The 12,011-nt window shown below is 43.4% G+C and overlaps 1 pseudogene; it reads right to left on the minus strand.

Moving 5' to 3' along the window:
* Window positions 1-1,276: 1,276 nt before the first annotated feature.
* LOC136377078 (elongation factor 1-alpha 1 pseudogene) lies at window positions 1,277-9,026 on the minus strand (annotated as a pseudogene).
* Window positions 9,027-12,011: the final 2,985 nt, after the last annotated feature.

The raw sequence follows: 12,011 nt of genomic DNA on the forward strand, positions 1-12,011 counted from the left end.
CCCAGGAAATCTTTGTAAGGAGTTTTCCCAATAGATCCTGGGCTAGAAAAAGAGATAAGCTTAAGAGTTGATAAGCAGAGGTCTTCTCAGAAGGAAACCATGGGAAATTTCTTACTATTCAGGCAGGCAGGCCCTGATCCCACAGCACTGTAGAGCAGGGGTCCCCAAACTTTTTACACAGGGGGCCAGTTCACTGTCCCTCAAACTTTTGGAGGGCCGGACTACAAAAAAAACTATGAACAAATCCCTATGCACACTGCACATATCTTATTTTAAAGTAAGAACAAACAAAATGGGAACAAATACAATATTTAAAATAAAGAACAAGTAAATTTAAATCAACAAACTGACCAGTATTTCAATGGGAACTATTCTCCTCTCACTGACCACCAATGAAAGAGGTGCCCCTTCGGAAGTGCGGTGGGGGCCAGATAAATGGCCTCAGGGGGCCGCATGTGGCCCCCGGGCCGTAGTTTGGGGACCCCTGCTGTAGAGAGTGATCAAGGGATCCAGAAATGAACCAAGTTAAAGGAAACTAAAGTAGTGTTCCACAGATGTGATAGTACTGTTGAGGCCGGAAGCCATAATAATGTACTAATGAGAGTCAAGTCTTTCTTTTTTTCTTTTCTCCTCTCATTAAAATTTGTTTTAATGGGTCTCAAAATTCTGTGACAGATTTTTGGTCAAGTTGTTTCCACTAAAAAGTACTGATTTTAAAAACTAATAACCTAAAAACTGCCACATACACAAAAAACCCCCAAATGATACACAAAACATTCTGTTTCTTCTGGAGGTTTTACTAGTAAATTTCAATGTCCAGTTGAGATAAACAACTTTGAGACTGTTTTGCCATCACTGATTAAGACTGGGGTGGCAGCCCTCACTGGTTGGCTCAGTGGTAGAGCGTCGGCCTGGCATGCAGGAGTCCCAGGTTCAATTCCCGGCCAGGGCACACAGGAGAAGCGCCCATCTGCTTCTCCACCCCTTCCCCTCTCCTTCCTCTCTGTCTCTCTTTTCCCCTCCCGCAGCCAAGGCTCCATTGAAGCAGAGTTGGTCCGGGCGCTGAGGATGGCTCTATGGCCTCTGCCTCAGGTGCTGGAATGGCCCTGGTTGCAACAGAGCAACACCCCAGATGGGCAGAGCATCGCCCCCTGGTGGGCATGCCGGGTGGATCATGGTCAGGCGCATGCAGGAGTCTGTCTGACTGTCTCCCCGTTTCCAGCTTCAGAAAAATACAAAAAAAAAAGACTGGGGTGGCAGGTATTGGGGATAATAGTCATTTAGCCTTCTGAGCTTTCTGGGCAAACTTGGTGACTTTGTCAGCTCCAGCTGCCTTCTTGTCCACTGCTTTGATGACACACAGCAACTGTCTGTCTCATGTCACAAACAGCAAAACGACCAAGGGAGGATAGTAAGAGAAGCTCTCAACACACATAGGCTTGCCAAGAACCATATCGAAGAGGCAGCATCATCAGATTTCAAAAACTTTGGGCCATCTTCCAGCTTTTTCCCAGAACGACGATCAATCTTCTCCTTCAGCTCAGCAAGTTTGCATGCAATGTGACCTGTGTGACAGTCCAGCACAGGTGTATATCCAGCACTGATTTGTCCTGAATGGTTCAGAATAATCACCTGAGCTGTGAAGCCAGCTATTTCCTTGTGGGTCATTTTTGCTGAGACCAGCCACACTGCCACAATGAACATATTTGACGAACATGTTTTTTTGTTTGTTTTTGTTTTGTTTCATTTTGTTTTGTTTTGTTTTAAGTGAGAATAGCGGAGTGAGACAGACTCCTGTATGTACCCCAACTGGGATCCACCTGGCAACCCCCCTCTAGGGTCGATGCTCAAATCAACTGAGCTATTTTTAGCATCTGAGGCCAACACTCCAACCAACCTAGCTATCCTCAGTGCCCAGGGCTGAAGCTCAAACCAGTAGGCCACTGGATGCAGGAGGGGAAGAAGGGGAGAGGGGGAGAAAGAAGGGGAGAGAAGCAGATGGTCGCTTCTCTTGTGTGCCTAGACCAGGAATCAAACCTGGGACATCCGTCCACTGGGCCAATGCTCTATCCAGTGAGCCAACAGGCCAAGGCCATGATGGACATGTTCTTGACATTGAAGCTCACATTGTCCCCGGGAAGAGCTTCACTCAAAGCTTCATGGAGCATTTCAGCAGACTTGACTTCAGTTGTAACATTGACTGGAGCAAAGGTGACCACTATGTTGGGTTTGAGAACATCAGTCTCCACTCAGTCCACAAAGACAGTACCAAAACCATCAATTTCATAGAGATCCTGGAGGGGCAGACGCAGGGGCTTGTCAGTTGGATGAGTTGGTGGCAGGATGCAATTCATAGCTTCAAGCAGTGAAGTTCCACTAGCCACTGGGTGACTTTCTGTCCCTTAAACCGAGGCATGTTAGCACTTGGCTCCAGCATGTTGTCGCCATTCCAACCAGGAATTGGCACAAATGCTACTGTGTCAGGGTTGTAGCTAATTTTCTTAATGTAGGTGCTGACTTCTTTAACTATTTCCTTGTATTACTTCTGGCTGTAGGGCAGCTCAGAAGAATCCATTCTGTTAACACCAACAATCAGTTGTTTCACAACCAGTGGATAAGCCGGAGGGCATGCTCACGGGTCTGTTCGTTCTTAGAGACATCTGCTTCAGCTTCACCAATGCCAGCAGCAACAATCAGGACAGTACCGTCAGCCTGAGATGTGCCTGTAAGCATGTTTTTGATAATGTCTTTGTATCCTGAGGCATCACTGATGGTCACAGAGTAATTGGTGGTCTTGAATTTCTACAGGGAGATATCAGGGGTGATACCATGCTCACATCCATATTTCAGTTCATCTAAGACCCAGGCATGCTTGTAGGATCCCTTCCCCATCTCAGCAGCCTCCCTCTCAAATTTTTCAATGGTTCCTTTGTCCATCCCACCACATTTGTAGATCTTATGGCCAGTAGTGGTGGACTTGCCGGAATCTACGTGTCCAGTGACGATGATGTTATGATTTCCTTCCTTCCCCTTTTTTAGCTTTGATTTAGTGGTGGTTTTAAGACACTTAGGTACTGGCGGCAAACCCTTTGTAAAAAAATAAGAGTCAAGTCTTTAAAAATATGGTATCTAAATCATCTGACAGAATTAACTACATCAATTGTTCTTATATACTGCTAAGTGCAAGATATTCCTAAAATGGCATTATTGCTGGAGGAAGTCATTATCTCCCTCTCCCAGCTCCATAAACTAGAAACTTCCACTTCTTCAAAATTAGGAAGAGCATTTACCTTCCTGCTACTCCCCTCTCAGTTCTCCCTAAGGAAGGAGTGACTCATCTAACTAGGCCCTGGGTAAGGAACTGAACAAGCTCAGCCCCTTCTGTACCTTCTTCTGGGACTAGCCTGTCTACCAGACAGGTGCATCCCAGCCCCAAGCCCCTCATGCACACACATACACCTGCTCCTGCCTCCCCAGAAGGTCTGACACTTTTATCTACAGGAGTGTGATTTGTGGTCTGTTTTTAAAAGGTTCTGAACACAGAGGGGGTAAGAGCTCTGCTTTATTAGGCTTTTCAAAACCCCCATATCAAGATTTTAAGTATCCCTACTTTTGAAATTTTGAAAATCAGGGAGGCCCAGGCTGGTTGGCTAAGTGGATAGAGCATCAGCCCAGTGTATGGACATCCCAGGTTCAATTCCTGGTCAGGGCATACAAGAGTAGCAACCATCTGCTTCTCTTCCCCTCCCTTTCCCCCTTTTCTCCCTCTTACCCTCTCGACTGGTTTGAGTGTTGGCCCAGGCACTGAGGATAGCTTGGTTGGTCTAAGTGCATCAGCCTCAGGTGCTAAAAATAACTTGGTTGATTTGAGCATCGGCCCCAGATGGGGGTTGCTAGGTGGATCCCAGTTGGGGCATATGTGAGAGTCTCACTATTTTCCCTCCTCGAAAGAAAGAAAGAAAGAAAGAAAGAAAGAAAGAAAGAAAGAAAGAAAGAAAGAAAGAAAGAAAGAAAGAAAGAAAGAAAGAAAGAAAGAAAGAAAGGAGGGAGGGCGGGCAAGGATGATGCTCTACGCACAGAGCCACCTGGCCAGGAGAATCACCTTATATCCCGTACAAGAGTGTTCATGTACACTGGAAAGCATGATAGAAATATCACATAGTATGAAAAAAAAATGGTGAGAAGAGACTCGCAGATATTTTGGGGTGAAAGTGCTGATATTTTACATTTGCTCTTCCAGATCCACTCTAATCTGTATCGTGCAGACTGATCTTTCTGAACTGAGCCAATGGGCTCCCATTGTTTTCACTGCTCACTGACTTTAATAAAATGCATAGCAACAAAGGGGATTGGGAGAGAACTATTCCTCTGATTGGATTAGATTCTCCCAGGATCCTCCCTGCTGGGTCTCATCGGGTGGCTGCACCTCTGTGCTGAGGGTAGCTCAAGTCAAACTGCCTTCTCCACGCAGTTCTCTCCCAGACCAGCAGCATTGCCCTTGTGGAAGTCGAAAAATAATTTTCCTTCTACCCTTCTAAGTTCTTCTGGCTAGTCTAATAATCAAATTGACAGGAGACAGATTAACAGGAGAAAACAACCAAATTTATTATGTATGTACATACAAGGGTTCTATAAGAATATGGAGGCAGAGGGCGAACTGGACAGTTGAGGCATAAACTGCCACCTTGAGCTAAGGGGGTGAGGGTACTTAGAGTTTGGGACTTCAAAGGGCTGGAAGGCAATTCACATCAAGTTTGGTAAACAGATGGTTGCTGGGACACAGAGAGGGCTTTGATCAACCTTGCTAGGTCCCTCCCTGTCTATGGCACCTAGTTCATATTAAACTATAGTGATCTATAATAATAGCTCCCTGGAACAGAATCTCTATGGAAAGTCCTTTAGGCAGGTAAGGGAGAGAGCCTCTTGCTTCCTAAAAATAACCAACTTAAAATAATCAGTACCCCCAAAAGCATACTTTGGGGTGGCAAACTCTGCTGTCCCTCACCATCACCAGGGAATGTGTGGGAAATACAGGTGCATGGGTCCTACCCCCAAACCTACTGAGACAGAAGCTACAGGGTCAGGCCTGGCCATCCTGTTTTCACAAAGCCCGCCAGGTAATTCTGATGAATGCAAAGTTTAAAACCGCGGATGGAACTCACTACTCCCTTTACTTTGCTCATAGCTACTAACCCTGGGATACTGTCCAATCCCTTGTTTGTTTTTTCCACCAAAACCCTGTTTACCTTTGTAAATAGTCTTTTTTATACTCTCCTCAAATTTCTCATTTTGAGTGTGCCATCATTTCCACAGGACCCTAACGCTGTCTAGTAGGGCAGGGGTCCCCAAACTTTTTACACAGGGGGCCAGTTCACTGTCCCTCAGACCGTTGGAGGGCCGGACTATAAAAAAAACTATGAACAAATCCCTATGCACACTGCACATAACTTATTTTAAAGTAAAAAAAACAAAACGGGATCAAATACAATATTTAAAATAAAGAACAAGTAAATTTAAATCAATAGACTGACCAGTATTTCAATGGGAACTATGCTCCTTTCATTGACCACCAATGAAAGAGGTGCCCCTTCCGGAAGTGTGGCGGGGGCCGGATAAATGGCCTCAGGGGGCCACATGCGGCCCGCAGGCCGTAGTTTGGGGACCCCTGTAGTAGGGGCTTCTTGGGATCTCAAAAATAAGACAACTGCTTTGTATGCTGTCTATGAAAAGGACAGGCTCACTGTCCAAGGGAAGGGGGTGGGCAGGGAGGGGAGACCCGCTAATGGGATCACTGAATAAAGAAATCTCGTTGCCAATCATTCCCAAATCTGTTAAGCAAAGTCTTGCAGTGGGTCTGTGTATTTCAGGAAATATCACCGTTCAGTAAACTAAGAAATGATGTAACATCCCTGCGAGACATATGACTAAAAGCTGAGGTTTCTGTGTGGGCTTGGGCTGTTATGTTGGTTTTTAGGAAGGGCTTTAGTCTGAACGGGGGAAGTGCTAAAATAAGTTGCTACTTGCAAAAGAAAGCTGATGGTATTTCTGTCCTTTAATTAAGGCCGAAGCTATAGCAAGCTATATTCATATCGTTTATTTTTCATTTAATATGAAAGTTGTTTGGACTTATGTCTTCTAACATTCGAGCAGCCATAGAGAACGAGCCAGTTTGGATTGTGAGTCTGACCAGAGTGTGCAAGGCAAAAACAAAGAGAGACTGTTTCTAGGTGTTTGTTTCTTCATGTTTCTTGTCACAGGGACTCTCCTTTTTCCAGGGCATAAATCCAACATAGGAATAAATATTCACAGAGGTCAGGAAAGAAGCCTACAGTAAAACTGAGAAGCCCCACTCCAGCAAGTCATTTTCTTTGGAATTGTAAAGGTTAAGATGCCTAGAGTCACGGTAAGAAAGAGGCTTTGGGAAAATTTAACCAAAAGTGCTAAACTAACTGTAAAACCGGTGGTCGTGGCCATGCAGGTTCTCACTGGATTCAGGTAGATGGTAAAGGAACTGTGTAGCCTGAAGATGGTGGGCCATTCTGTTTATTAGAGTCTCACAACAGCAGACTAGTAAGTAGGCAAGGGAAAAAACCGCGCTCTCTCTCTCTCAGGGCTGATGAGCAAACAGGTGGTGGTGGTGGGTGGGGGACTCCTTTTACAGCAAACAGTAGCAAAAATGGCCCCTCCCAATGGCGGCAGGTAATCTGCAATCTACAATCTGCCACCCTGAGGGCAAGCACCTGCTGCCTTACATAGACTATACACACATGCTGCTGCTCCGTGCTCAGGCACCAATCAGGCAAAGTACAAGCGAGCAAGCCTAACACACTTGTTTGCCCAACACTAACCCTGGTTTTTCTCTTCTATGTGGATTGACTCTGTTGCTTTCCTAGCAAATAAAGAAAACGGTTTTCAAAGTACCAAATCTCCTTTATGCCTAATGATTTATTAATTTAACGAGTAAGACTTGGGCCCAGTAGTGGGATTCAAATAATTTAACAACCGGTTCTCTGCCCTAATGACCATATTAAGTATAAAAAAAAACCCAATATACCAAGAGGTAGTTATTATTTTATACATTTAATACTTAAATAAGAACAATAAAAGAGGTACACAAAACTAGATTATAAGAAAGTTTTAAAATATTAATGAAAAAATATTAAATAATACCTGACTAAAAACAATAAAACTGTTCTTTAAGATATTTCCATTAGACTTCTTGATTGGCATCCTCATTTGCAATTTTTCTTACCTATGGATGAATGAACATTACTACGGGTGCTTAGAATACGCTGTTGTGCAGATGAACATTAAAAAAGAGTAAGGAGTGTACTTTGTGATTTCTACATTGGGCAGCTGCCCAGGCGCCCACCTTAGAGAGAATCCTGATTACAAGTGCTATCTTAACTACCAGTTCGTGGAACGAAACAAAACAATCCCACAACTACTTGGGCCCTAAAAAATGGTACAGCAGGCTAAGTTTGTCTTTCAATTTTTGGTTTAATCTACTTTTTTAAAACTGTTTCCCTATCTCCCTCACCCACCAACCCCAGATTCACACTATCCTCAAGGCTGTGAGTTCATAGCCCATCAATTCAACAACCTTTCCAGATTTTCCCTCTTTGAACTTCTCCCAGGCACACTCAGAATTTAGAAGATCAGGGTCCCTGCCAGACCAGGCAGAGGCTCAGTGGATAGAGCATTGGACTAGGACACAGAGGACCCCGGTTTAAAGCCCCAAAGTTGCCAGCTTGAGTGCGGGTCACCAGCTTGAGCCTGAGATCACAGACATGACTCCATGGTCACTGGCTTGAGCCCAGGGTCGCTGGCTTGAGCAAGGGGTCACTCGCTCTGCTAGAGCCCATATGAGAGGCACATATGAGAAAGCAATCAATGAACAACTAAGGTGCCACAACGAAGAATTGATACTTCTCATCTCTCTCCCTTCCTGTCTGTCTGTCCTTATCTGTCCCTCTCTCCGTCTCTCTTTCTGTCTCTGTCAAAAAAAATAAAATAAAATAAAAAGAACAAGGTCCTGTTCCTTAGGGCCTCTTGCTGATGTGATTGATTAACCAATGGCCCACTAGAGTAAACTGACGTCAGGAACAGAAGGCTTTGCCATTAGTAGCTATGTGATCTTGGGAAAGTTACAAAGAATTATAAATTCTTGGGGTTGAAAGTGACCAATGCTTGAATACATATTCTAACACCACTCTGAGGTGTTCTCCACCTTCTACTAAAAATAATTTCTACCATTTATTAAGAACCTCTTATGGGCTAAGGCCCATGCTTGGCATGTTAAAGACATTATCACTTATCCTGTTAGTAACCATAAGGTAGCTGGCACTAACCCACTGTACAGATGTGGAACTGACACTTGATGGAATGACATAGTCCAAATAAGTGGCAGAGCCAGGTCCCCGTTACAGCTGGCCCAGAAGTCCGTGCTTACTCCACTTAGCTGTGTGATCTCCTGAGAGACCCCATTCAGACCCTGCAATTGAAGCATCCTTTATAATGAGCTGCCTTCTGCCTTCCTTTGCCTCTGCCCCCCACCCCCCCCACCCTCCACCATCACTTCCAAGTTCTACCCTGCTGGGTAGTCGTCAAAGTCAGCTTCCTCTACTGCATGCCACTCCTTCAAATAGTTAAAGACTAACAAACTACTTTAACCATCCTGAAAACATTCAACTTTTCCTCCTAGGAAGGTTTAAAATCCCTTCACTATCCTACTGATTCCTCTTCCGTTTTTCTATGTTTTTTATAAATCAACAAAAATAAAAACATGAAGCTGAACACGCACAAGAAAAACTGCACAAATTATAAGTATGTAGTTCAATTAATTTTTACAAAGTCAACACTCCTTGATCAGGAAACTGTAGCATTACCGGAACCTGGAAGCCCGTGCTATCCCCTCTCTGCTGTCCCCAGAGGCGACCACCGCCCTGACTTTTAAGGGAAGCCTGCAGTCTGCATCCTTTTGTGTCTGGCTTCCTTTGCTCAGTATTGTGAGAGTCCCACGTCATACTGCGTGGAGCCATAGTGGGTTCATTCTCGTAGTTTTCTGTTTATAGTTTTTAAACTTAAGATCTTAACCACATTTACGTGTATAATTCAATGGTATCAAGTATATTTACGATGTTGTAGAATCATCACCACCATCCATCTCCAGAACTTTTTCATCTTCCCAAACTGAAAGTCTATTCCCATTAAACAATAACTCCCCATGTGTGCCCCTCCCCCAGCTCCTGGCAACCACCATTCCACTTTCTGTTTCTATGAATTTGACTACTTTAATAACCTTACATCGGTGGAATCATGCAGCATTGTCTTTCTGTGACTGGCTTATTTCACTTAGCATAATGTCTTCAAGGTTTACCCGTGTTGTAGCCTGTGTCAGAATGTTCTTTCTTTTTAAAGTTAAATAATATTCCATTGTATGGAGGTACCATGTTTTGTTTATTCTGTGTGTTTTTTAAATATGTTGTCTTGCAGTGGGGCTGGAATTAGCAGGTCGTTTGCACGGCTCCACCACTGCACTGCCAGACTTTTTTAGTTGCTTCTGAATCTGACTCCTCTTTAGACAGAGTTCCCTTTGTGCCTTATCTGTCTTTTTTTTTTTTTTAGTGAGAGTAGGGGAGGTACAGAGACAGATTCCCACATGTACCCTGACCAGGATCCACCCAGCAACCCCTGTCTGGAGCTGATGCTCTGCCCTGTCAGGGGCCGCTCCCAACTGAGCTATTTTTAGCACCTGAAACAGAGGCTCCACAGAGTCATCTTCAGGGCCGGGGGGCCTGATATACTCAAATCAATCAAGCCATGGCTGTGGGAGGAGAAGAGAGAAAGGGAGAGGGAGAAGGGGAAGGAGGGGGGAGAAGCAGATGGTAGCCTCTCCTGTGTCTCTGACCAGGAATCAAACCTGGGACATCCACACATGACTTCAGTGCTCTACTGCTGAGCCAACCAGCCAGGGCTGAATAATAATCAAGAAATGAATGAGGTTGACCAGTGGTGGCCCAATGGATAGAGTGTTGACCTGGGACACTGAGGTTCCAGGTTTGAAAACTTGAGTTTGCCATCTTGAGCTGGTCTCATCTGGCTTGAGCTCAGAATCACCACTTGAGTGCAGGTTGCCGGCTTGAATGTGGGGATCATCAGCATTATCCCATGGTTGCCAGCTTGAGCCCAGGTTCTCTGGCTTGAACAAGGGGTCACTGCCTCAGCAGAAGCCCCCTGGTCAAGCAATCAATGAACAACTAACAAGTGACACAACTATGAGTTGATGCTTCTCATATCTCTCCCAAAGAAAAAGAAAAAAAGAGAGAAAAGAATGAATGGATAAGAGCCCCATGAGGTCCCCCCTCTTTACTTCTCTGAGCCTCAGTTTCCTCATTCTTGAAATCAATTTCTCAAGTCTGCCTCTCTTAACATCTCTGATTTTATGACATACTTGGCATTTACCAAGGCTTTTGGGTGACTTATTTCAAGGGTTTGACTGACAAAAACAATAACAGTAATTTTTAAAACTACATTTATATGTTCTAGTTTATGTAATTTCAACTTACCCCCTTGGTAACCTTGTTAGGTAACATGAGAATTTAAGGCTCTCTGGGAGATGCTTCTGGACAAAGAGATTTGAAAATGGTCATTAAGGTGGTTTCCGTTAGAGAGGGGTTTGGCAACCTAATTTAACTCATTCTCCATGAGCCCTCTGAGTTAACAAAACTTCCCCGGGGCTGTAGGGAAGCTGCAATTCCCAACCTGGTCACTAGGTGGCCACTTACGTGCACTTTTAGGGGGCAGATGAGAAAAACAACTCCCGCTCCAGAACCGGGATAGTTCCCAAATGGCCATAAACCATATTGAGCTTTGTCTGGAGCCTTTCCAGATATAAAATGGTTTGAAAGCCCTGAGGCCCTGAGTATTCTGCAATACAAAACGATGGGCATTAGACTTAAAATGCTCCTCACTCTGTTCCTGGAGAAGTTAAAATAGGACCAAAATATTTTATCCTCCATCTTATGACTCCTAGATCTCACTCTTGCTTCTCTTCTTTCTCTCTCATCCATTAGAATTCATAAGAAAGGCACAAAGCCAAGTTCTGATGGGCTCACGATTGAAACACACTAACTTAAAATGTCTCAAGGGACAGTAAGTTTACAGGCAGATCAGTAGCTCTCCAGTTGGAATGTTTACAGGAGACTGAACTTACTGTCTTATGAAAGAGAAGAGCTCACATACTTCAAGAACTTTTGGAAACTTCTGTGTGAGATCAGTTCAAGGTCCACACAAATAAATATTCTCTCCTAGACAATTGCTGCTAATAAAGTGGTGTATATGCTTTCAGATATTTTTTCTTAAATACATACTAGTATATGTTTCTTCTTTGTGAGAACTAACACTTTCAAATAATCTTTAAAACTTGATTATAAAAAAAAAAGGACCATTGATTAAACCATGATGACTAATTGTTAACCTCATGCCACATACTCTTCTCTTACATTGACAATTCATGGGTTTTGGTAAAGTTGTGTTCAACTGTTTATATATATATTTTTAATAATTAGTATTAATTTATTTTTGGCTTCCTTCTCTTTAAGTATTATTGGCATTTCTACTACAAAGGTATTTTTGCCATTTCCTACCAACTTTCTATTATCCTTTCAAATTGTACATTTGATTGCTTAACCTAGGTTATATTTTTTAAGTTGATTTATAACTTTTGAAACACAATGTTGCTCTATTTTATCATTGCTGCTTCCTTGACTTCAAGCACAACTAACTTTGGGGGAGGGGGACTAACACTTTAAAATTTTTCATTCTACATGTTATCTTCATAGAAGTTCTATGACCCTCTTGTTGTATTCACTCTTTAACATTTGTAATGTCCCAATGGGTTAAAAGCAGACACAAAATTAGAGACTAAGTAAAGAAATGACTAGCTATTTGGAGATCACAGAGAACAACTTCATTCTACGCATTAGTGTTTTATAAGGATAAAATGAAAT

Source organism: Saccopteryx leptura, chromosome 6 (assembly GCF_036850995.1).
Source record: "Saccopteryx leptura isolate mSacLep1 chromosome 6, mSacLep1_pri_phased_curated, whole genome shotgun sequence".
In the NCBI taxonomy this organism is placed as follows: domain Eukaryota; kingdom Metazoa; phylum Chordata; class Mammalia; order Chiroptera; family Emballonuridae; genus Saccopteryx; species Saccopteryx leptura.